At 39.2% G+C, this 21,749-nt stretch overlaps 1 long non-coding RNA gene across 9 annotated transcripts in view; it reads left to right on the forward strand.

The window, feature by feature from the left end:
- LOC110257443 (uncharacterized) overlaps positions 1-21,749 on the forward strand; it is a 678,610-nt gene that overhangs the window by 205,166 nt on the left and 451,695 nt on the right. Inside the window, exons 3-6 of one of the 9 annotated variants that reach the window (XR_014832646.1) lie at positions 457-691; positions 1,762-2,044; positions 2,594-3,194; positions 4,704-4,916. The exons of 7 other annotated variants lie outside the window; for them this stretch is intronic. This is a non-coding gene — a long non-coding RNA (uncharacterized LOC110257443). Of the gene's footprint in view, positions 1-456; positions 692-1,761; positions 2,045-2,593; positions 3,195-4,703; positions 4,917-21,749 lie in introns of those variants that run through there. One more of the 9 variants, XR_014832648.1, reaches the window with a different exon arrangement.

Here is a 21,749-nt window from a genome sequence, read left to right on the forward strand (position 1 = left end):
GACCCAAAACCTCCCAGCTCTCCTGGACCACAGCCTCTCTGTGCTCTCAGTTTCACAGCCAGAATCTTCCAGCCCAACTTCCCCAGGGCACAGAAGCTTCCCTTTGCCAGTCTCGCTAGCCATATGGTTGCTCAGCTGAGAGCTGCCAGTGCTGAGTCTCTCGACTTCAGTTTGTCCCCGCAAGCCAGAATATTTTCCTCCTCTGTGCTGTACCAGTGCAGTGTGAACACATGCAATGTGTGGAGTGAATATGTGTGCTGGCATCAGAGAGGCTTGCAGTTCAGTCCTGGGCATGATCTTGGGCTTCTTTCCTAACCATCTCCTTCTTACTTTCGTTATCTGTAAAGTGGGGGAAACGGTTGTGACAAGAGTTCAACTAGATCAGTCATGGAACGCTTCTAGAGCAGCACCTAGCAAGCAGATACTGAGCACACAACATTCATTGCTCTGTTGTAGTCATTATCATTGCCAGGAGGGGGTAATACGAGGCAACAGAAGAGAAAGAAGCAACTCGCACGTTCTGCTAGAGCTTGGCGAGATGGCACACTTCCTAGTGGATAATTACAGTTCTGAGGAATGGAGGAGAGGTCCAAGGAGACTCCAATGTCAGAGGCAAGGGAAGAAGGCGTATCTGTGCCTCTTAGAGGAACGTGAGCCGTAACCTTGCACCCTGGGCTTCAGTGCGTCACAGGTAAGAGTGCTAGTGACAAGTGCAAATGGTTTGCTCCGCACCTGGAAAGCACAGGGTGTGAACTTGTTCCACAGCTAGGCGCAGGCTCCTGGGGGTAAGGAGAAGTGTGAATGAAACAAGGAACTGATGAATTCAGTGGCGGCAGGAGCCACGAAAGGCTAATTGCATTTCTAGAGGGGTTGCCTTCCCTCTGCTTGTCCCCACTGATAGCAACCAGCTGCTTCACATGCACCCCAGAGGCTCCTGGTGGTGGCAGGCAGTGCTCTGAGTGACCCAGCATCATGTGGCACTTGTATCAGCCCAGTAATCTTTTCCAACACAGCGTCTGGTTCGATCAGCCTGGCAGAATTTGGATGCTTCCAATCATGGTAGATGTACCAAGATGCTGAAATGCTTGGGGCTGTCCATCCAAACAGGCTTCATGAGCGAATGGAAGCTTAAGCGATGGGAAAATAAGAGAATCCTCCCCAATATCGGAGGATGACTAGAATCCCACAGATCCTTGAACGGTTTGCATGACTTAACAGTCCTGGCAAGTGGTTTTATTTTGTGTGATAGTTGGAGGAGGGGAGAGGGGAGGGGGAGAAGAGGAGCTTTGCATTTTTCTTTTGTGTCTCCATTTTACAGATTTAAACCACCCCTGCCCCTGTTTCCTGCCAGCCTTCCGTAGCAGAATTCATCACAGCAATGGCATCAAAAGTGGTTTTCTTTCTGCTATCACAATAATAGGTTTCACCTGCATCATTGCTCACCCTTGTGGATAGGGAGTTAGCAATCTAGTAGCCTATCCTGTCATTTTACTGGTGAAGAAGCAGAAGCCAAGAAAGTTAGGGAGGATTTGTGTAGCCCCAGAGCCCGGTTGACAGACACCATTTCTATCTCCTTTCTAATGTGACAGCACCCCGGTTATCCTTTTAGGAAGGATTCCTCTCGATTCTCGGTACTTATGTTTCAGGTAAGGCTGACCAGCACATCTCTGGCCCTGCCGCCAGACTCCAGGGTCCAGTGGTTGACATGGAACCTGGGTTTGGCCCATTAGTGACTGGATTGGCTCTGTGCTCTGCCCCCAGCCCGGCTGATGACATGCAGTTTGTGGAACTGACTTAGAGCGAAGAGAAAACAGAAGCTCTCTCTCCCACTGGGGTGGCTGAGGTGGTGGGGTGCAGTCATAGAACTGCCAGAGACTTTTGCTAACAGAAAGGAATAGCCCACCTACCAGTGAAGCCAACACAGCAATGAACAGAGAGGAGAAAGGAAGAATAACTAATTTCTGAAGCTATAATCGAGGGCCTGGACCACTCACTGACCTCCTGGAATTTGCGGTGGACTGATGGGGTACTCCTTTTTTTTTTGGTAATTCAAGCAATTTCAAATTAGATTTCTTCATTTCTAATACAAGAAAAAAAAATCCTGACTCCGTTAGAGCTGCCTGGACCGGGGTTCTCTCTGTTTTCTCGTGAAGAGTAAGGGAAAGGCTAACCAGTAAAGGTGGCCACAGAGCATTAATGAGTTCAGCTATTTTAGTGATGAGCAAGAAACTGAACTTGGGGAATCTTGGGCAGAGATGCTCCTAATGGACTTAGAAGCATTAGGGAAAACTAACTAGCAGCAATTTTAGGCTTAACTGTAACCTCCAACCCAAATGATCAGGTGTGCAACATGCATCTTCTCTTTTCCACTTGGCCTCTGACTCAGGAATGTAATTTCATCTTCTCTTGTGTTCTGGATATCTATTTCTGCATAACAAACAGTGGGCTTTAAACAGTAATAATCACATGTTTTGCCACAAATCTGGGGGTTCATTGGGCTCAGGTAGGCTTGGAAACACTCATGTGGCTGCAGTCAGATGTTGATTGGGCATTCTCCTTGGTCTACTGATTCAAACACATTCATCTTTTCCAGAAACACCTTCACAGGCACACCCAGAATAGTGATGGACCAAATTGTCTGGGTCCCTTATGTCTCCATGAGGTTGACACATAAATGTAACCATAACATGGAGTCAAATGTGATGGCAGACGGGAACCCACTGGCATCACCCACCATAAGAGATGGACTGCTATGGACTTTGAGAGTTTCTTAGCATCTGAGTGGTGTGAACATCCAAACATCTGCATGAAGTTTTATTGTTGTTTACTCTTCTCAAATGTTAATGAGCATAAAAATACAGAATAAAATTTATGTGTGCGTCCATGTGTATCATACATATATAGGTATACTGTCCTTAATGCTCCACTTAAACTATTTTGACCATTCTGAATCTATAAAGTTTCAAATATATACAGAGATAGAATAATTTAATAAATCTTTTCATATCCATTACCCAGCTTCAATTATCATCAATATTTTTTTCCATCTTGATTTATCTACTCACCACACTTTTAATTTCTACTACATTATTTTTTTTTTTCGTTCCTTTTTACAGAAGCATCTACGTATGGAAGTTACCAGGCTAGGGATCGAATAGGAGCTGCAGCTGAGGCCTGTGCCACCGCTTGCAGCAGTGCTGGACCCTTAACCCACTGAGTGAGGCCAGGGATTGAACCCTCATCCTTACAGATGTCAAGTCCTTAACCCACTGAGCCACAACAAGAACTCCTCTGCTACCTTACTTTGAGTCAGTCCTAGATATTTTGTTGTTTTGTGTACAAGCCTTCCAGAATGCATCTCTAACTGATAAAGGGACTTTTTTTTCCTCCCCTGCATAGCCTCCATCCCCCCGTTTTATCTAACATTTATAATAAATCTGAACTATCATGCAATATTAAGAGGGTTTAAAAAGTGCTTTTTATTATGCATGATTTTTATCTCCTCTGAGCTAATCATCTAACACCCAGATGTGTAGGAAATGATCAAAATCTAGGGAGGAAAGTCAGGGTAGCACAGGGGAAGAACATGTGACCAGAGAGAGTTTCACGTTAGACTGTGTGGTGGAGTCTGGAGGCATTTGAAGCATTCAGAGAAGTGAGAAATCTGAGTGGCTGTCTTGGAGGTACAGAAGTATCCTCTGTCCTGTCACCCTGTCACGCTCAGGCCTGCTGTGCTCCCTGATAGGAAAGCAGTGCTGATCACATCCACAGCAGAATCCTAGAAAATGGTGGTTTCTTTTTCACGGGGAGAACGCTAGTGCTTTACAGATGAAACAAGGTGCCTGCCAAAGAAAATAGGATGCCTGCCTCTAATTGAAACAGCTTCATAACATAAGGGATAGTGCATGAAACTTTTTAAAATTCTGGGCTGATGCAAACTTGCTGCTGGGCTTCTGCCAGCCCAGCGCACCTGCAGCATTTCCCCACTAATATTTCAAAGTGTCAGCGTAAGTGGCCTGAGAGCTGCCTGCAGAACTATGGTAATTGCTGAGATATGCCTAGACCAGCTGAGATAATAGGGTGCCAAGAAGCAGGGGAAAATGTCAACAGCTGGGGTTCATGCTACTAATTTTGTTTTCTTAAAAGTAAACTTTATGGAATGACAAATCCCACTAAGAGCTAATCTGGAATTACACAATTACCAGTTCTTTTACTGATTTTTGACTTCATGTGTTCAGTTACTGAATACATAGCAGATATATGCATCAAAGACATATGAACATTCCCCCCCACCACCACCCGTGGTGGGCATCATGCCTGCTGCCCTCTCTCGGATGAGTCTGGCCTTGAACCCTGCGTTCTTCTCAACATGGGCTCCCTGCAGAAAATGTTGAGCTTGGTTTGCATGTGATACGAAGTCCATTTCCTTTTTTTCGTATGTTTTCAAAATTCATTTAGACTCTCTGGGAAGGGGAAACAAGCAACATGTGCAGACCACGCTGTGTGGTTGTGCTGTCTCACTGTAAACAGACCAGCCGTGGCACAGAGCTGTGATCAGGGCAGAGACCATACCTGTCTCATTTACCACCATGCTTTTAGAACCAAGCATAGTGCCAGGAACAAGAAGCTGTTAAAAATGTATTTCAGAGTTCCCATCATGGCTCAGTGGTTAATGAATCTGACTAGGAACCATGCGGTTGCAGGTTCAATCCCTGGCCTTGCTCAGGGGTTAAGGATCTGGCGTTGCTGTGAGCCGTGGTGTAGGTCGCAGATGCGGCTCGGATCCCGTGTTGCTGTGGCCGTGGTGTAGGCCGGCGGCCACAGCTCCGATTAGATCCCTAGCCTGGGAACCTCCATATGCTGCGGGAGCAGCCCAAGAAATGGCAGAAAGACCAAAAAAAAAAAAAAAAAAAAAAGTATTTAAAAATTCAATGAGTAATCGAGCAAAAGACGCATCACGTGTGCTATCTGACTCAGCTAGATTGATATGTTTGCAAAATAAGAGTGACAACAGCAATGATCATACACAATAACTAGGCACCGTTATTGAATGCTTTCTCTCTGCCAGGCACTGTGCTGACGTGTTTTCTCAGTCTCTTACTGTTGCGGCAGCCTTCAGTGATAGAGCCTCTTGTTGGCTCCATGTTTCCAGTGGGGAAACTAAGGCTTAAACTTAAGCACGTTGCCCAAAGAGCCGCTGGACATCCTGAGTTTACTGTCTGCCTTCTTTTCCAATCTGCTGCAGCCCTTGACTCTAGTAGCTTGGCCGATTTTAGGGCATGATTATCCCCTCTTTGTATCTTTGTGAAAATACACCTTACATGACCATCTTTTCCTGGGTTTAAGAATATCCAATGTAATCTCCCTCCTTAGATTTTAAATTCAGGGGCAAAGGAGAGGGCTGCCACCAGAAATGATAGTAGGTACGTCTTAGGAAGAGACTTCAAAGAAATCAGTATTGACAAGGGCAAGAAAAGCACGTGGGCAAGTGGTGCTCCTTAGGACTGTTTCAGGTGCCAAGGCATGAGCAGAGACTGAGAAAGTGATAAAAGCAGGTGAGTGGAGGCAGAGATGCAAATGAGGATGGGTGGGTGCTTTCAGGCAGCCAGTTGCAGTGGTAGCTTTCTTCATTTCATGGCTCTTTCTTCATGAGCCCTCTCTTTTGTTTGAATTACTAATAGAGGCAGAGTTCAGGGGTAGGATTCCTGGAAGTTTAAGCTCAGTATGATCCTAGGATTTCAAATCTTCCGTTAAATTTAACTAGACAGCTTTTACACTAGAAGTTTGTTTCTATTTTGTATTTAAAAATATACACACTGTATATCTATCTATATATATAGATACACAAACATGTTTATATATATACAAACATATACCTATATATGTCTGTATGCATAAAATTAAGTTAGGCATGTGTCTTTTGCCAGACCTGATTAAAATGATGAAAGGAGAAGTTTTTTAATGCTGTCATTAATATATTCAAATTTATGCAACTAGGAGATAATAAGTAACTTCTTTTATTGCATGTACAGTAACAATCAAGTTATCCTTTTTTTCATCTGATTGTCATTGAATGAAGATGTAATAGCATATGGTATCAGAGACTAACTTTCATCTACCTGCCTACCTTGCCTTTGGTGGGAAATCATGCCAGCTCCTTTCTGTATGGTCACATGTGAGTAGTTTTCGTTGGAGAGATGGATCCCGTGCAGTCTCTCTTACTTATACCTACCCTAACACAGATGAAACTTTTTGCCTAGGGAACATGTTTTACGAAACTTTTGGTTTATCAAAAGTTATCTCTCCCATAGGAGCTGTGGCATAGGGATCCTATAGACCTTCTAGAAGGAAAGGGGTTAATACCTAAGTGATGCCTCCCCCCTATATGTTGGGCCAGGGTGGTTTTGGCCAACCTCTGGTGATGGTGAAAGATAACAGAATTGCTCAAACCTGTCTTGAGGAATGGGAGATGTCTGTGCCAGTGGAGTGGGCTAAACATAAGAACTTCATGTTTTGAGAGGAATGCTAGCTTCAGCACAGTATGTGACTAATTCTGCAGAAAAAAAAACCCAAAATAAAACAACTCACTATAAAGCATCCTGAAGACAAATGGCTGAACTTTGGGGTGTAAACCCAAAGGAGCACCTAGCATGAGACACAAATTCTGGGTATGGACTTGGTTCTAATAAAATAAGGGCTTGCTTACCAAACTGAGGCAACCAATGGAATCCATTGAAAAGTTGGGTGTTTTAGGATACCTTGTCTCAGAAAAGAGTAAGGCTATCCATTCTGCTCTTCTCTTCATGGATATGGGCTTTTGTAGCTTTGGCTATTATAAATAACACTAACTTAAACATTAAATTACAAACAATGCTGGCACAAACATGTGTACAAAGTTTTGGTCCACATACATAGTCTGGCTACATACCATGAATATACTTTTGCTTGAGCATAGGGTTTTGCATTAGTTTTTCATTCCTGCATTAAAATAACCCTAGAATTTAGGGGGTTAAAACAGCATTTATTGTAGCAGTTTCTTGGGGTCAGGAATCTTCCTACACCTTAGCTGGGTGGTTCTGGCTCAGAGTTTCTCACAGGGTTGCAGTCAAGGTTTTGGCTAGAGATGTGGTCTCATGTGAAGTCTGGACGGGAGAAGAGTCTGCTTCCAAGCTTGCTCACATGGTTGTTGACGGGTTTTTGGAAGGAAACCCTTCGTTACTCCCTGGATGTTGGATGGAGATCTCTCTCAATTTTTTGACATCATGGCCCCTCTCTAAGGAAGCTCACTACATGGCAACTGGCAACCATCGGAGGGAGCAAAGGAGAAAGAGCAAGAGAGAAGGAGAAGGAGTCTTTAAACGTTTTTAACTTTTACCTTTGAAATAATTATAAATTCATGTACAAATGTAAAAGATCTTGTGCAACTTTTTATCAGTCCTCCCCCACCGAGGAGTAACATCTTGCAAAACTGTAATAAAATATCAAAGCAGGGTGTGGCATTAATACCGTCAAGATAAGGAACATTTCCATCACCGCAAAGGTCCTTTCCTTCACGTGGCCCTTGATAGAGTCACACCTGCTTCCCTCCCACCCACATCACATCCCCCTCTTACTCCCTGGCAACTACTGCTCTCTTTTCTACTTCTATACTTTTTTATGTCAAGAAAGTTATTTAAATGGAATTATATAGGATTCAACATTTTGGTAGTGGCTTTTTTTTTTTTCATTCATCCTAATACCTTTTTTTTTTTTTTTTGTCTTTTTGGGGCTGCACCCTCACATATAGAGGTTCCTAGGCTAGGAGTCATATCGGAGCCATAGCTGAGAGAGAGCCACAGCAACGCCAGATCTGAGAAATTGGAAAGAGGCTAGGAAACAGATTCTTTCCTAAAGTTTCCAGAAGGAGCAAAGACCTGCGGAGACTTTGATTTTAGGACTTCTGACCTCCAGAACTGTGAGGTGATACCTTTGTGTTGTTTGAAACCTCTGAGAGAGTCCTAATTAGTTAATAGCAGCAATAGGGAACCCACACCGTTTGTTTCTGACTTCTGGCTATTGCAAGTAAAGCTGCTATAAACATTTATATTCAGGTTTTTGTGTGAAGACAGCTTTTTATTTCTCTGGGATCAATGTCCAGAGATGCACTTGCTAGTTTATATGGTAGTTGCATGTTTAGTCTTTTTAAGAAACTGCTTGACTGTTTTCCAGAGGGGCCATAAGCATTTTGGGTGCACCTGCAGTGCGTAAGCGATCCAGTTTCTCTGCCTCCTTTCCAGTGTTTTATGGTTACTGCTGTTATTTTAGCCACTCTGATGACTATGCCGTGATATCCCATCGTGGTTTTACTCTGTTTTCTCTGATGGGTCTTGATATTGAACATCTTTTCCAGTGAGTATTTGTTAACCGTTCAGCATCCATAGTAAACTGTCTTTTTCGTATCTTTTACTTTCTTTTTGGGTTTTTCAGTGTTTTCATTTTCTTTTCTTTTTTACCCTTTTGTTTTGAGAGTGCCGTGAGCTGTGGTATAGGTTGCAATTGTGGCTCGGATCCTGCGTTGCTGTGGCTGTGGTGTAAATCAGCATCTGCAGCTCTGATTAGACTCCTAGCCTGGGAACTTCCTTTTGCTGAGGGTGTGGCCCTAAAAAGACTGGGGGGAAAAAAAAGTAAAGAAAAACCCAGAAAACCCATGATGATATTGTTCCTCAAGTCCCAAGGTTCCTAGCTGGTCTGCTTTCTTTTCTCCACCTTTCAGAGTCTTATGTTTATTTTATAAATAGTACCCTGGGTTTTTAATTGTACGTAATGGGCCATATAAGGAAAAGGATGCCTACTCCATTTTCCCCGAAGTGAAGACCACAGACTTGCTTTGTAACCTAAAATTGGAAGTGACCGTCTGTCATTTTTGTTCTATTCTGTTGCTGAGAAGCGAGTCACAAGTTGCAGGTCATGATTACAACACCGTTTCTTGACAAGATTTTCTTCTTCCATGACAAAGATCAGTTCTTCTTTGTCAGAGATCAGTGGATTATATATTTGTGTGGGTATATTTTAGAGCATTCTTTTCCATTCCTTTGATATGTTTGTCTGTTGTTTTGCAAATGACATACTGTCCTCATCACTGTATCTTCATATGGCTTGAAAATGAATAGTGGTCTTCTTTGGTATTGTGTTGGTTCTCCTGAGTTTTATGTTTCTTTTTATAAATTTGTTTGTTGTATCTACAAAATAACTAGCTGGTATTTTGCTTGAGTTTGTATTATTTATCAACTTGGGAAGAATTAACATTGTAACAATTTTGAATTTTCCTGTCTACAAACATGGAACATCTCTCCATTTATTTAGATCTTTGATGATTACATCTTTGATTATTTAGATCTTTTATCAGAGTAGTATAGTTTTCTTCAAGTAGATCCTATGCATATTTTGTTAGATTTATGTCTAAGTATTTCTCTTTTTTTTGGTGTTAATATAAATGGGATTGTATGATGTATTAATTTCAAATTTCAGTTGTTCGTTTCTTTTATATAGGAAAACAGTTGACTTTTGTGTATTAGCCTTGTATCCTTTCTATAACTCTTGTTTTATTCTATAAATTATTTTCATGGATTCTTAGGATTTCCCTCATAGACAATAATGTCTCCTAGTTTTCAGATTTTTTTCTATCCTGTTCTTGGGTTTCCTTAAGAACGCCTATTTAAATTGAGTCTTTGTCTTGCAGCTCTCTCAGTTGGAACCCTGTGGACCTGGTAATAAGGTGATGAGGAAAGTCTTCTGTAGTTTTATTATTAAATCTCAGATATTTTTAGTGGGCTTGAATCCTTGAGCTGTGACTTTCTGAAGTGTTTCTCAGTCTTTTAAAATTCTATATACCTGTTTTAAAAATTCTTCCCTTTCATGGGTTGGAGAGGCTATGGGAGCCTGGAATTTGTTTACTTTCCCTTCCTGCAGTGAGCTAGGGGCCAGTGAAGTTTCCTTTAAGGATGGAAACTAAGTTATAGAGCTCTGGGAGTTTTCGAGAATGGTTACGTCCCCTCTCCCCTTTGCCGAGTCGAGCATGAAGAGGCTGTTCTGTGATCTTTACCACTGATGGGACTCCTGGAGTTTAAACACGTGAAAGGTGGGGCCCCTCCTAAGACTGCGCCTCCTGGAGGTAATAACTCTCAAGCCAGTCCACACTCAGCCCCCAATACATTTTCATTTACCTTTTAAGTGTTCCTGCCAACAACTGTATCTGTGGCCTCTGCTCCTGGCAAAGTGTGATTCTCTGAATTCACCTGTCTCACGAGGTTTAGAGGTGCCAGTGTGTCCTGTGACCTCACTTATCTGCTAGATCTAAGAAAAGGGGTTGATTTCCAGTTAGCTTCTTTCTTGTAAAGAGTATGAGGGGAATGAGGTGCAGGCTCTTTTCCAAGCTGACACTGTGGCCTGTGTTTTTTTGTTTGTTTTACATCTTTGAGAAACGCATTTCCAAGTTCAATGTTACCCAGCTGATTGACTTTTTCCTTTATCCTTATACAATACTTTTTAAGTTCTAAGTTCATGAATATCTTCTCCCCAGGTTATTTTCTAGCAAACTTCTTGATTTTTACCTTTCACATTTGTAATCCTCTTGGAATAGTATCTCTATTGGGATGAGGTAGGGATGCAAAAATAGATTTTTATTTCCTTACAGATACCTGATTTTTTTCCCTGTTGATTTACTGGGGAAAAAAAATCTTTTTTTTTTTTTCTTTTTTCTTTTTGGTCTTTGTAGGGCTGCACTCGTGGCATATGGAAGTTCCCAGGCTAGGGGGTTGAATTGGAGCTGCAGCTGCCAGCCTACACCACAGCCACAGCAATGCGGATCAGAGCTTTGTCGGCAACCTACACCACAGCTCATGGTAACGCCAGATCCTTAACCTACTGAGTGAGGCCAGGGATCTAACCCACATCCTCATGAATACTAGTCAGGTTTGTTACTGCTGAGCTATAATGGGACCTCTGAAGCAATTCTTTTTCACACTACTCCAGGTTGCTTCTTTTGTTCATACGTGTATATGACAACGTGTATATTTGTTTCTGGAGTCTCTTTTCCACTGTCCTGTCTGTTTTTAAGCTGGTACCACACTTTCAGAATAACAGGTGCTTTAGGGTAAGCCCATTAATATGGTACTATAAATTCTCTAGCTTTGTTATATCTTTCCAAGATTATAGTGAATATTTTCGATCCTTTGTATTTCTCTATAAAGTTTAGAATCAGCTTGTAACTTTCTCCAAAGAAGACATGTTAGAATTTTTATTGGGATTGCAGAAGTTGCACTGTCTGAAGATGAAATTTGAGATGGGCAAATTTAAAATAGCAACAAACACATGAAATTCTAGCTTAGGTCTTACATCAAATCAATGATGAAGAAAATAAAGAAGCTAAAAGACAAAAAAGATAAAACATAATCAAAGGAAAAATGAAATATATGAGGATGGAGCCAAGAGTTACAAAATATGTTGAAATTTCTTACCAAAAGATCAGAGTTGATAGAGAAGAATTATGGAATAAAAGAAGCAGAGAAATAAAGGCTTTCCCAAACCACTCGAAAGATTGAGTGGACAGTAAATGAATCTATAAGTGATTTTATTTAAATGCAATAAATAAGTATAATTTAGAAAATACCAAAATTTTACCCCATTCTTTGCAAGAATTATTGGATTAAAAAAATCATACTGTAGAATCAAAGGGAGCTTCAGTAGATCCACAAATATAGGCATACTATAGGTTGCCTTTACTTGCCATAATATACAATGAAAAGAAAAAACAAACAGAATATCTAACCATAAAGAAAAAAAAAAAAAAGAGTTCTCTTGCATTCAAGAGTGAGTCACTATAGACACACAGCCAAAAAGCACATGAAAAGATGCTGAACATCACCAATTATTAGAGAAATTGTAATCAAAACTCCCGTGAGGTATCACCTCACACCAGTCAGAATGGCCATTATCAAAAAGTCTATAAACTATAAATGCTTGAGAGGGTATTGAAAAAAGGAAGCCCTCCTACACTGTTGGTGGGAATGTAAGCTGGTGCAGCCACTATGGAGAACAGTATGGAAGTTCCTTAAAAAAAATTAAATATCAAATTGCCGTATGATCCAGCAATCCCACTCCTGGGCATCTATCCAGAGAGAACCGTAAGTCAAAAAGACACCTGCACCCGGTCTTCATCACAGCACTGTTTACAATAGACAAGACGTGGACGCAGCCTAAATGTCTTATCAACAGAGGACTGGATAAAGAAGATAGGGTACATAAATACAATGGGACGTTAGCCATAAAAAAGAACGAGAGAATGCCATTTGCAGCAACATGGATAGACTGAGAAATGATCATACTAAGTGAAGTAGGTCAGGCAGAAAAAGATAAATATCATATGGGATCACTAATATGTGGAATCTAATAAAAATGATACAAAAGAACTTATACAACAGAAACAAACTCAAAGATTTTGAAACCATATTTCCAAAGAGGAAACATGGAGGTGGGAGGGACAAACTGGGGGGGGGGGGGACTGACTGACATATATACACTACTGTATATAAAATAGATGGGTAACAGAGACCTACTGTAAAACACAGGGCAATCCATGCAGTACTGTGTAGTAACCTAGATGGGAAAATAATCTGAAAAGGAGTGGATATATGTATATGTGTAACTGATTTACTTTGCCATATACCTAACACAATTTTGTAAGTCAACTATATTTTAATAAGATTTATTTAAAAAATAGTGCCTAATAATTAGCTATTAAGGAAAATAATAATGTGCACAACAGATGTATATTAAAATGTTGAGTGTAGTAAAAATTGTCATAGGTAAATTTATAGCTTTAAACACTTGTATTGCTATACAAGTAACAGTTACAAAGAATAGACTAATGGTAATAAAAGTACCAAGAAAAGCATGAAAAAATGATGAAATTAAAATTAGAATGTAATGATGATGTCCATATGTTAAAAAATAGTTGATAAATGACAAAAAGAGATAAAATTGAAAAAAGGTTAGATATGCTGACAGATATGATAATTTTAAAATATGTGATAAAACAATTTAGCACAGCATAAAATTATTAAATACCTGTAAATCTCTCTATAAAGAAATGTGAAAACATCAGAGAAAAGATTGCTTTTCTTAAATGATTTATCCTTAGAATTAACAGAAATGGCTCAAAGTATTAGAAAACTTAATGGACACTCACGAGTGATATTTAAGTTATCAAACTTTAGCTATTCTCCAGGACTAAGTGATTTTATAGTTGCATTTTAAAGTCTTTCAAGGATCACATAATTCACATAAAATTCTCTAAAACATAAAAAACCAATTGGAAATTTTTTTGTGTGAGAATGCATCGCATTAAGTAAGTCAGTTAGATTTACATGTAGACTAATGCCCTAAATAAAGGATTAAAATTGCTCATTAACAAACTTGCAAGGTAGGGTTTAGAAAATGATGTTCAAAACAGAGTTTTGTTTCCAATTCAGATATAATAGAATTTTAAATATTAAGATATTATCAAGCAGAACTCTGGCACTTTAAGGAAAGCTGGCTGCATAAATTACCTAAGTCATGAAACTTAAGCGTGGGGATGCTCAGTTACCTTCATTCTTCAGATATTGAACTGTTGTTATCACTGCTGGATTTAACTTTCTATAATCCAAGTGTTCCTTGATTTCTTCTTGAGTATGGCTGGTTAGGTAATTGACCAAATGATCATTTAGGTAATTGAATGTCTCGAGAAAAATGTGTTGGTGTAGCTCCACTTAGTGAATTAAGAGTCATCAGTAATATTGCTTTTGATCAGGGGTTTTTCAAGGACAGTTTGCTGGATCATTGGCTCTGCAAGGACTAATTTTTCACCTTCTCTTTGACTTGGTTTAGGCCCCCCCTCACCTCCACCAGCCCCACCTCCATAACCCCCAGTCCCACTCTACTCCCCACAGGGCAGGTCCAGGCTTTGTGAGACCTGAGCCTTATACAATTTTGACATCCCTCTTTAAGAAAAAGTGCGCAAAAGTATAAACTTAGGCGCAAGAGTGAACAATGATTTATAGCGATAAAATGTATCACACTGAGTTATAACTGTAAAAAGCTGACGGAGGCGATAGACATCCCACATAGCTTCCGCAGGTGTTGGATGGGGTTTCCCAGGAACAGACATCAAGATTAGGTCCTTCCCCTAAGTGATTTAAATAAGGAATCTCCCCCAGGGAAGAGGAGAAGGCCAAGAATTTGTGGGATTTCAGGCCAAGTCCCCAGAGGGTAACTGCCATGATCTCAGAGGTCTGACACAGAGGGATCTGGGCTTCTGTGTGTAGCCAGGCAGGAATTGGCTGTTTTCCCAGCCCAGAGACTTCTAGCTCTCCACACCAAAGGGGAACAGTGCACAAAATGGTAAAATGGCATCTGAAGAGATCGGGGGAGTGTTGGCATACTCTGCTCCTTGATTCCCTGTATTATAAGTGTTGTTTCTCCTCCGTCACCCGGACTTTTTGTTTTTTGTACCAGGGATCATAATATTGCAAAACATGTTCTCAACTTTGCACCAGATGAGATGGCACAGTTGTAAGGAAAGCTGTTCCTCAAAGCCATTCCTATATTTCAATGACTTAGCAATGCTTTAACTGTATGTGGACGTGGCTGCAAATCAAATATATATAGTCCCTTAAAAGCCAAAGGAAACACGTTCCCAACTACACTTCTGCGTCGCAGGGATCCCAAAGCTAAAGCAACTTCAGATCCACCTTAACACAAGTGGAAATGTGATGAAAGGAAGTCAGAATATCAAACAATGGGAATCTTCACAGGTCTTAGTTAAAAGAGCTTCTACAGAGTCTACAACATGACCATGTGGATGCTTTTCTTGGATCGTCCCAGATTCCTGAAAGGGACCCATGCAAGTAGGAGGGTCCTGAAGTTTAAACAGACTCTTAGCTTCACCATAAATCCATTCTACTGGATTTCATGGTACTTTTTTGGGGACCACCAAGGAAATTTCTTTCTAACTTATAATGGAGAGTATTATTTGGCTGGTGTGAAATCAACAACAAATCAAAGTGTGAGAAAGATCACACCCCCACACCAGACACTAAATTCTCCCCACTCCCAAGGACAAATTCATGAAAATCATTGCGTGCCCTTGTTACTGACTGTGACCCAAATTTAAGGGATCTTGCTTTGCCTGTTAGCCTCTCTCGGCTCAATTTTGTATCTGATGTTTCCCAAAGTCAGTTTTTTTTTTTTTTTTTTTCTGACCTGATGTTTAAAGTACATCTTTAGTTTGTTTATATTATTTTATTCTATCCTATTACATGACAACCTCAGCTCTTTTTTAAAATTTTTAAATGATTTTTATTTTGTCTGTTATAGTCAGCTTGCAGTGTTCTATCAGTTTTCTACTGTACAGCAAAGTGACCCAGTCACACATACATATATACATTATTTTTCTCACATTATCCTTCATCACCCTCCATCTTAAGTGACTGGATAGAGTTGCCAGTGCTATTCAGCAGGATCTCATTGCTTAACCATTCCAGAGGCAATAGTTTGCATCTATTAACCCCAGATTCCCAGTCCACCCCACTGCCTCCCCCTCCCCCTCCCCCTTGGCAACCACAAGTCTCTTCTCCATCAGCTCGTTTCTGCTGAAGATGTGACCCAGGCCCTGAGCTAGAAAACGTTCTTATGCATCCCTCTTGCTTAAGGACAAGCATTGTGGTTACTGTGATGATAGGAACTAGATGGTGTTCCATTGTGCACTGTGACCACAGTCTGATGTCTGGACCTTTGACCGCCACCCAAGGGCTCCTGCAATGGCTTTCTTGCTATTTCCAAACCTGGGTAAATATAACTCATTTGTCAGAACTCAATTTATTTGCATTTCTCCCTTAGCAAACCTCCCCTGATTCTTCTAGTGACGTGAACCCCATATATACCAACACAACACCTATTCTCTGATTGTTTTTGTCTATAAATTGAGTTCCTTGAGCCAAGACTGCATCTTAGTTAGTTCTGTCTTCTGCACTCACCGCAGTGCTGGACACACAGTGAGATCTCGAAATGTTTAGGAGGTGACTGGTGGATTAATTCTAAGGTTCTCAACTGCTAGAGATTTTACATCCCTCCAAGGGACACTTGCAACATCTGAAGACCTTTTGGGTTCGTAGAACTGACATCTAGTGAGTATAGGGCAGAGATGTTGCTAAATAACCAACAATGTATAGGACAAGCTCCAAACAGAATATTAGTAGTGTGGAGGCTGAAAAACCTTGGGCCAGCTGAATGCATATTCTCTAATGTGTTTTTTATGTCATAAGGAAAAATGTAAAATATGGATTTAATACATAGAACACAAGAATATGATGCCTCGCTCTTTTTGTCCCTAAACTTTTCATTTGTTCTTTAAGAAAGAAAACTCCGAGTAATTCCGTAGTTTGGGAATTTTGGAATACATAGCATCATAACGGTCTTCATACCATTGAAAGTAAGCTGAAGCCTGAGAGACAGTAGTAGCATTTGCAGAAATCTTTTTTTTCACTTTGTCTAATGTGTTAGAATTGAGGACATTAATATTTGTTGAACAAAATCATGGTGTCTTATTTCGATAGATTCACGTGTAATGCTGCCTGTGTTCATTTTCTGCAGCCAAACACAAAACTGAACTCTGACCAGTTAGTCCTGAAAAGAAATGTGCACTGCACGTAGACCTTGCATTACCTCTGTTGTATTGGCCATGCGACCCTAGAGCCTCTTTATTTTGGCTCGTGTCCCTTCCTTTGCTTTGGGCTCATTTAACATGTGTTCCTTGCTAATTAGTCTTCTAGTGTCTTAACTCACTGCAGCTGGAAGGTACTGTTGACCTGAAAGAAACAGACTGACAGATAATCCTCCAGCAAACATGACTTTATTTGGAGTCAGCTGAGAATTGCAATTTCAGGGTCTGCAACCACATGCCCCCAGGCACAGGAAGGAGAATGCTTTTACAGAGAGGAACAGGAAGTTGGAAGGGCATAATAAATTAAAGAGTCTAGGCTTTTCATTGGCTGAGTCCTTACCAGGAGAGAAGGGGTCTTTTTCTTCTTGCTGGGCTCAGCTGTGGTCATAGAGCATGAGAGCATCCCCTTCAGGTCTCCCAACTCTATTTAATGGAGATTTCTGTTTATCAATTTTTTTTTAATTTATTTATTTATTTTTTACAGAAGGCAAAGGGAAAGCCTTTGAGTCTTGAATTAATGAAAATGCAGTGCCTCCCAACAAAGTTTTATGGTTATAATTGCAAATACAGAAAGAAATTTCAACACAAAGTGCATCTAATATAGTTAAAATTAGCTACCAATTTCAAGTCACATTATGGAATAAATTAGAGTCCAGTGCTTGCCTATGTTCATGTTGTTATTAGTTTTCCAGTAGTACTTCCACAACTGTTTGTGTTTTAGAACTAATTGATTTGAAACAAACAAACAAAACAAAACATTCTTGGAACACAAAGCCATTTCTTTTCAAAGAAACATAGAAAAAAAAATGAATTCCAAAAACATAAGCGATTTTACTTAAAGACAGTCGTAAAGAAGTATATGCCAATTTTGTATTTAAGAAGAAAAACGGCCATGGATATGGTCCTCAGGTCAGCAAACACAATGCATGTGTGTGTGTGTGTTCGTCTTTTGCGACAGATAGATAGAATGACTATAAATAAAATACGTATGTGTGTAGATACAAATATGTGATCTGGAGAACACACACACACACACCCATAAGCACATGCAGTTTATTCTCTTGATCATTAACCAATACATGCTCATTGTCAAAATTTTAAAAACACAGAAGAGTACAACAAAAAATAGTAGATAGGATAGGAAATTAACTACTGGGCAAAAATATGGTTGGCCATGTGTTATATTTTCATAGTATTTATTCTGTGCACCTATTTCTACAGTAAAAAGCATATGTGCATGTTTATATTTATTTTGTATCATAGGAAGCATTTTCTACATACAATTTACTATCCTACATTTCCCACTTAGTATATTATGCGCAATATGTCAATTCATTAAATTTTCCTTTAACATAATTTTTGTTTATATATAATGTTATATATCATGACCATGATATGGTACAATGGTTTCACTGGAAATTTAGCAAAATTTTTTTCACTTTTTATCATTGCAATCAGTAATTACAGTTGTACATAAAATTTCTTCACATGTAAATTCATTTTGAAATTGAGATCAACTAAAGTTTATCATCTTGATATTTACTTGAATTCATTGTATTATATACATTATACCAATTCATAAAATGTAATTAAAATTGGCATTTAATGGCCACACAATATTTTATGATATGAATAATTTAATGCAAAATTTACATTAAATTTTATATATTTAAATTTTTATATTGTTTTCAATTTATTAATAATATAAATAAGTTAAATATGGACAATATTATACATGAGCCTTTGTATATTTCTTTGATTATTGTCTTAGGATGGAGTTCAAAAGAGCATATAAAGGTACAATCATGATTAAGACTTTGTTAATTTCCCACTAACTAGATTTTTTTTTCAATGTTCAGCATTAAAAAATTAATACACTTACCTGTATTATTGCAAATACTATGTTTAATTCCAATAATAAATGAAAAGTTTGATAAACAAAATTTAACATTGTATGTTTCCATTCATATCATTGATTACAAATAATATTTGACCTTTAAAAACCAGGTTTTTTTTTTTTTTTGGTTTTTGTTGTCCTAACCATCTCCTAAATTACTTTTATTTGTGGATAACTTATTCTTAAATATTTCTGAAAATCTTAGATTTTATTTGTTTCCTTTGATATATTAAGAGATTTTTTTTTTTCCCCCCCGAGTGATCAGGGTGTTATTTATTAATGATGTTTTACCATTTCCTTCTCTTTACTCACTTAGGGACAAGAAACACTTTTATTCAGACTCATTTATGAAACAGTGATTGGGTTACCATTGATTCAATTCAGTGTATGTATACTGTGCAAGATTACAAAACAGTACAGTATCAAAGCTGACTAGTATCCGTGAGGATACAGGTTCAATCACTGGCCCTTCTCAGAGGGTTAAGGATCTGGTGTTGCTATGAGTTGTGAAGTAGGTTGCAGACTCGGCTTGGATCTGGTTTTGCTGTGGCTGTGGCATAGGCCAGCAGTTTCAGTTCCAATTTGACCCCTAGCCTGGAAACTTCCACATGCTGCCAGTGTGGCCCTAAAAAAGAAAAAAAAAATTAAACCTAATTAAATTTAAAAACTTTTGCACAGTAAAAGAAAACCATAAGCAAGACAGAAAGACAATTCACAGAATGGAAGGAAATATTTGCAAATGAAGCAACAGGCAAGGGATTAAATCTTCAAAATATACAAACAACATAGCAGCTTAATATAAAAAAAAGACAGCCCAATCAAAAAATGGGCAGAAGATCTAAATAGACATTTCTCCAAAGAAGACACACATATGGCTAAAAAATACATGAACAGATGCTCAGCATCACTAATTATTAGAGAAATGCAAATCAAAACTTTAATGAAGTATTGTTTCACACCAGTCAAAATGGCCATCATCAAAAAGATTCTGCAAAATAAATGCTGGAGAGGGTGCAGAGAAAAGGGAATGCTCCTGCACTGTTGGTGGGAATGTAAAATGGTACAACCAGTATAGAAAACAGTGTGGAGGTTCCACAGAAAACGAAATATAGAAATGCAGTAGAAAAAATAATAATAACATATTGGGGAAATAAAAAGAAATACCATGTGATCAGCAATCCCACTCCTAGGCATATATCCAGAGAAAAGCATAATTTGAAAAGATAGTGCACCCCAGCGTTCACTGTAGCTATTTACTATTTATAGTAGCCAACACATGGAACCAACTAAATGTCCATTGATGGAAGAGCAGATAAAGAAGATGTGGTGAATGCATACAATGGAATATTATTCAGCCGTAAGAAGATTGAAATAATGCTGTTTGCAGCAACATGAATGAATCTAGAGATTATCATACTAAGTGAAGTCTGTCAAAGACAAATAAATGATATCACTTATATGTAGAATCTAAAAAAATGATGCAAGTGAACTTATTTACAAAGCAGAAACAGACTGTAGCGCTTCAGAAATAAATATGGTTACCAAAGGGGACAGGTGGTGGGGAGGGATGGATTGGGATTGGCATGCGCACACTACCGTGCATGGAATAGATGTCAGCAGGGACCTGCTATGTAGCACAAAGAACTCTACCCAATATTCTGTAATAACCTCTATGGGAAAATAATCTGAAAAAAAAATGGGTACGTGTATATATAAAACTGAATCACTTTCTTGTTCAGCAACTATTACAGCATTGTAAATCAACTGTAATTCAATAAAACTTAAAAAAAATCAGTTCAAAGAAATTTGGGGCATTGTAATTTCTGCCGTAGTAGCTAATAGCCAATGAGGAGAGTGGCATCTAGAGTAACAGCATTCCAGCTTCAGGCCTCATCCTTCCTAACAGAAATTTCAAATTCTAGGCTGTCTGAGGAGCAGCTAAACAAACAAGCATTTTCAAATGATACAACTGAAAAGGGCTTAATCTCTAAAATATACAAACAACTTACACAACTCAACAGCCAAAAAAACACAACAACCCAATTAAAAAATGGGCAAAATAACCTGAATAGACATTTCTCCAAAGATGATATACAGATGGCCAACAAGCACATGAAAAAATGCACAACATGCCTGATTATTAGAGAAATGCAAATCAAAACTACCATGAGGTACCATCTCACACCAATCAGAATGGCCATCATTAAAAAGTCCACAAATAGTGAATGCTGGAGAGGGTGTGGAGAAAAGGGAACCCTCCTGCACTGTTGGCGAGAATGTAAATTGGTACAACCACTATGGAGAACAGTATGGAGATAACTTAGAAATATATACATAGAACTGCCATATGACCCAGCAATCCCACTATTGGACATATATCTGGACAAAACTTTCCTTGAAAAAGACACATGTACCTGCATGTTCATTGCAGCACTCTTCACAATAGCCAAGACATGGAAACAACCTAAATGTCCACTGACAGATGAATGGATTAGGAAGGTGTGGTATACACACACAAAGGAATACTACTCAGCCATGAAAAAAAAACAAAATAATGCCATTTTCAGCAACACGGATGGAACTAGAGATTCTCATACTAAATGAAATCAGTCAGACAGAGAAAGACAAATACCATGTGATATCACTTACATCTAGAATCTAATATATGGCGCAAAAGATCCTTTCCATGGAAAAGAAACTCATGGACTTGGAGAACAGACTTGTGGTTGCCAAGGGGGAGGGGGAGGGAGTGGTATGGACTGGGAGTCTGGAGTTAATGGTTGCAAACTATTGCCTTTGGAGTGGATAAGCAATGAGATCCTTCTGCATAACATGGGGACTAGATCCAGTCACTTATGATGGAGCCTGATGGAGGAAGATGTGAGAAAAATAACGTGTACATATGTGTGACTGGGTCACTTTGCTGTGTAGTGGAAAATGATAGAACACTGTAAACCAACAAAAATGGAAAAAATCATTAAAAAATAAAGAAAGTGGTGTGGCATTTCTTTTCTCTTGTGTCATGGTGATGTGCCTGGAAGTCAATGTCAACATCTTAGAGATGCATCTAGATCTGCTGCGTGGAGTAAAATTTTCACCAAATTCCATTAGCTC

This window comes from Sus scrofa, chromosome 17 (genome assembly GCF_054392235.1).
Source record: "Sus scrofa isolate SSC_HxYL_T2T_F1_AM1 chromosome 17, Sscrofa_HxYL_maternal_Yorkshire_Landrace_v2.0, whole genome shotgun sequence".
Lineage (NCBI taxonomy): Eukaryota > Metazoa > Chordata > Mammalia > Artiodactyla > Suidae > Sus > Sus scrofa.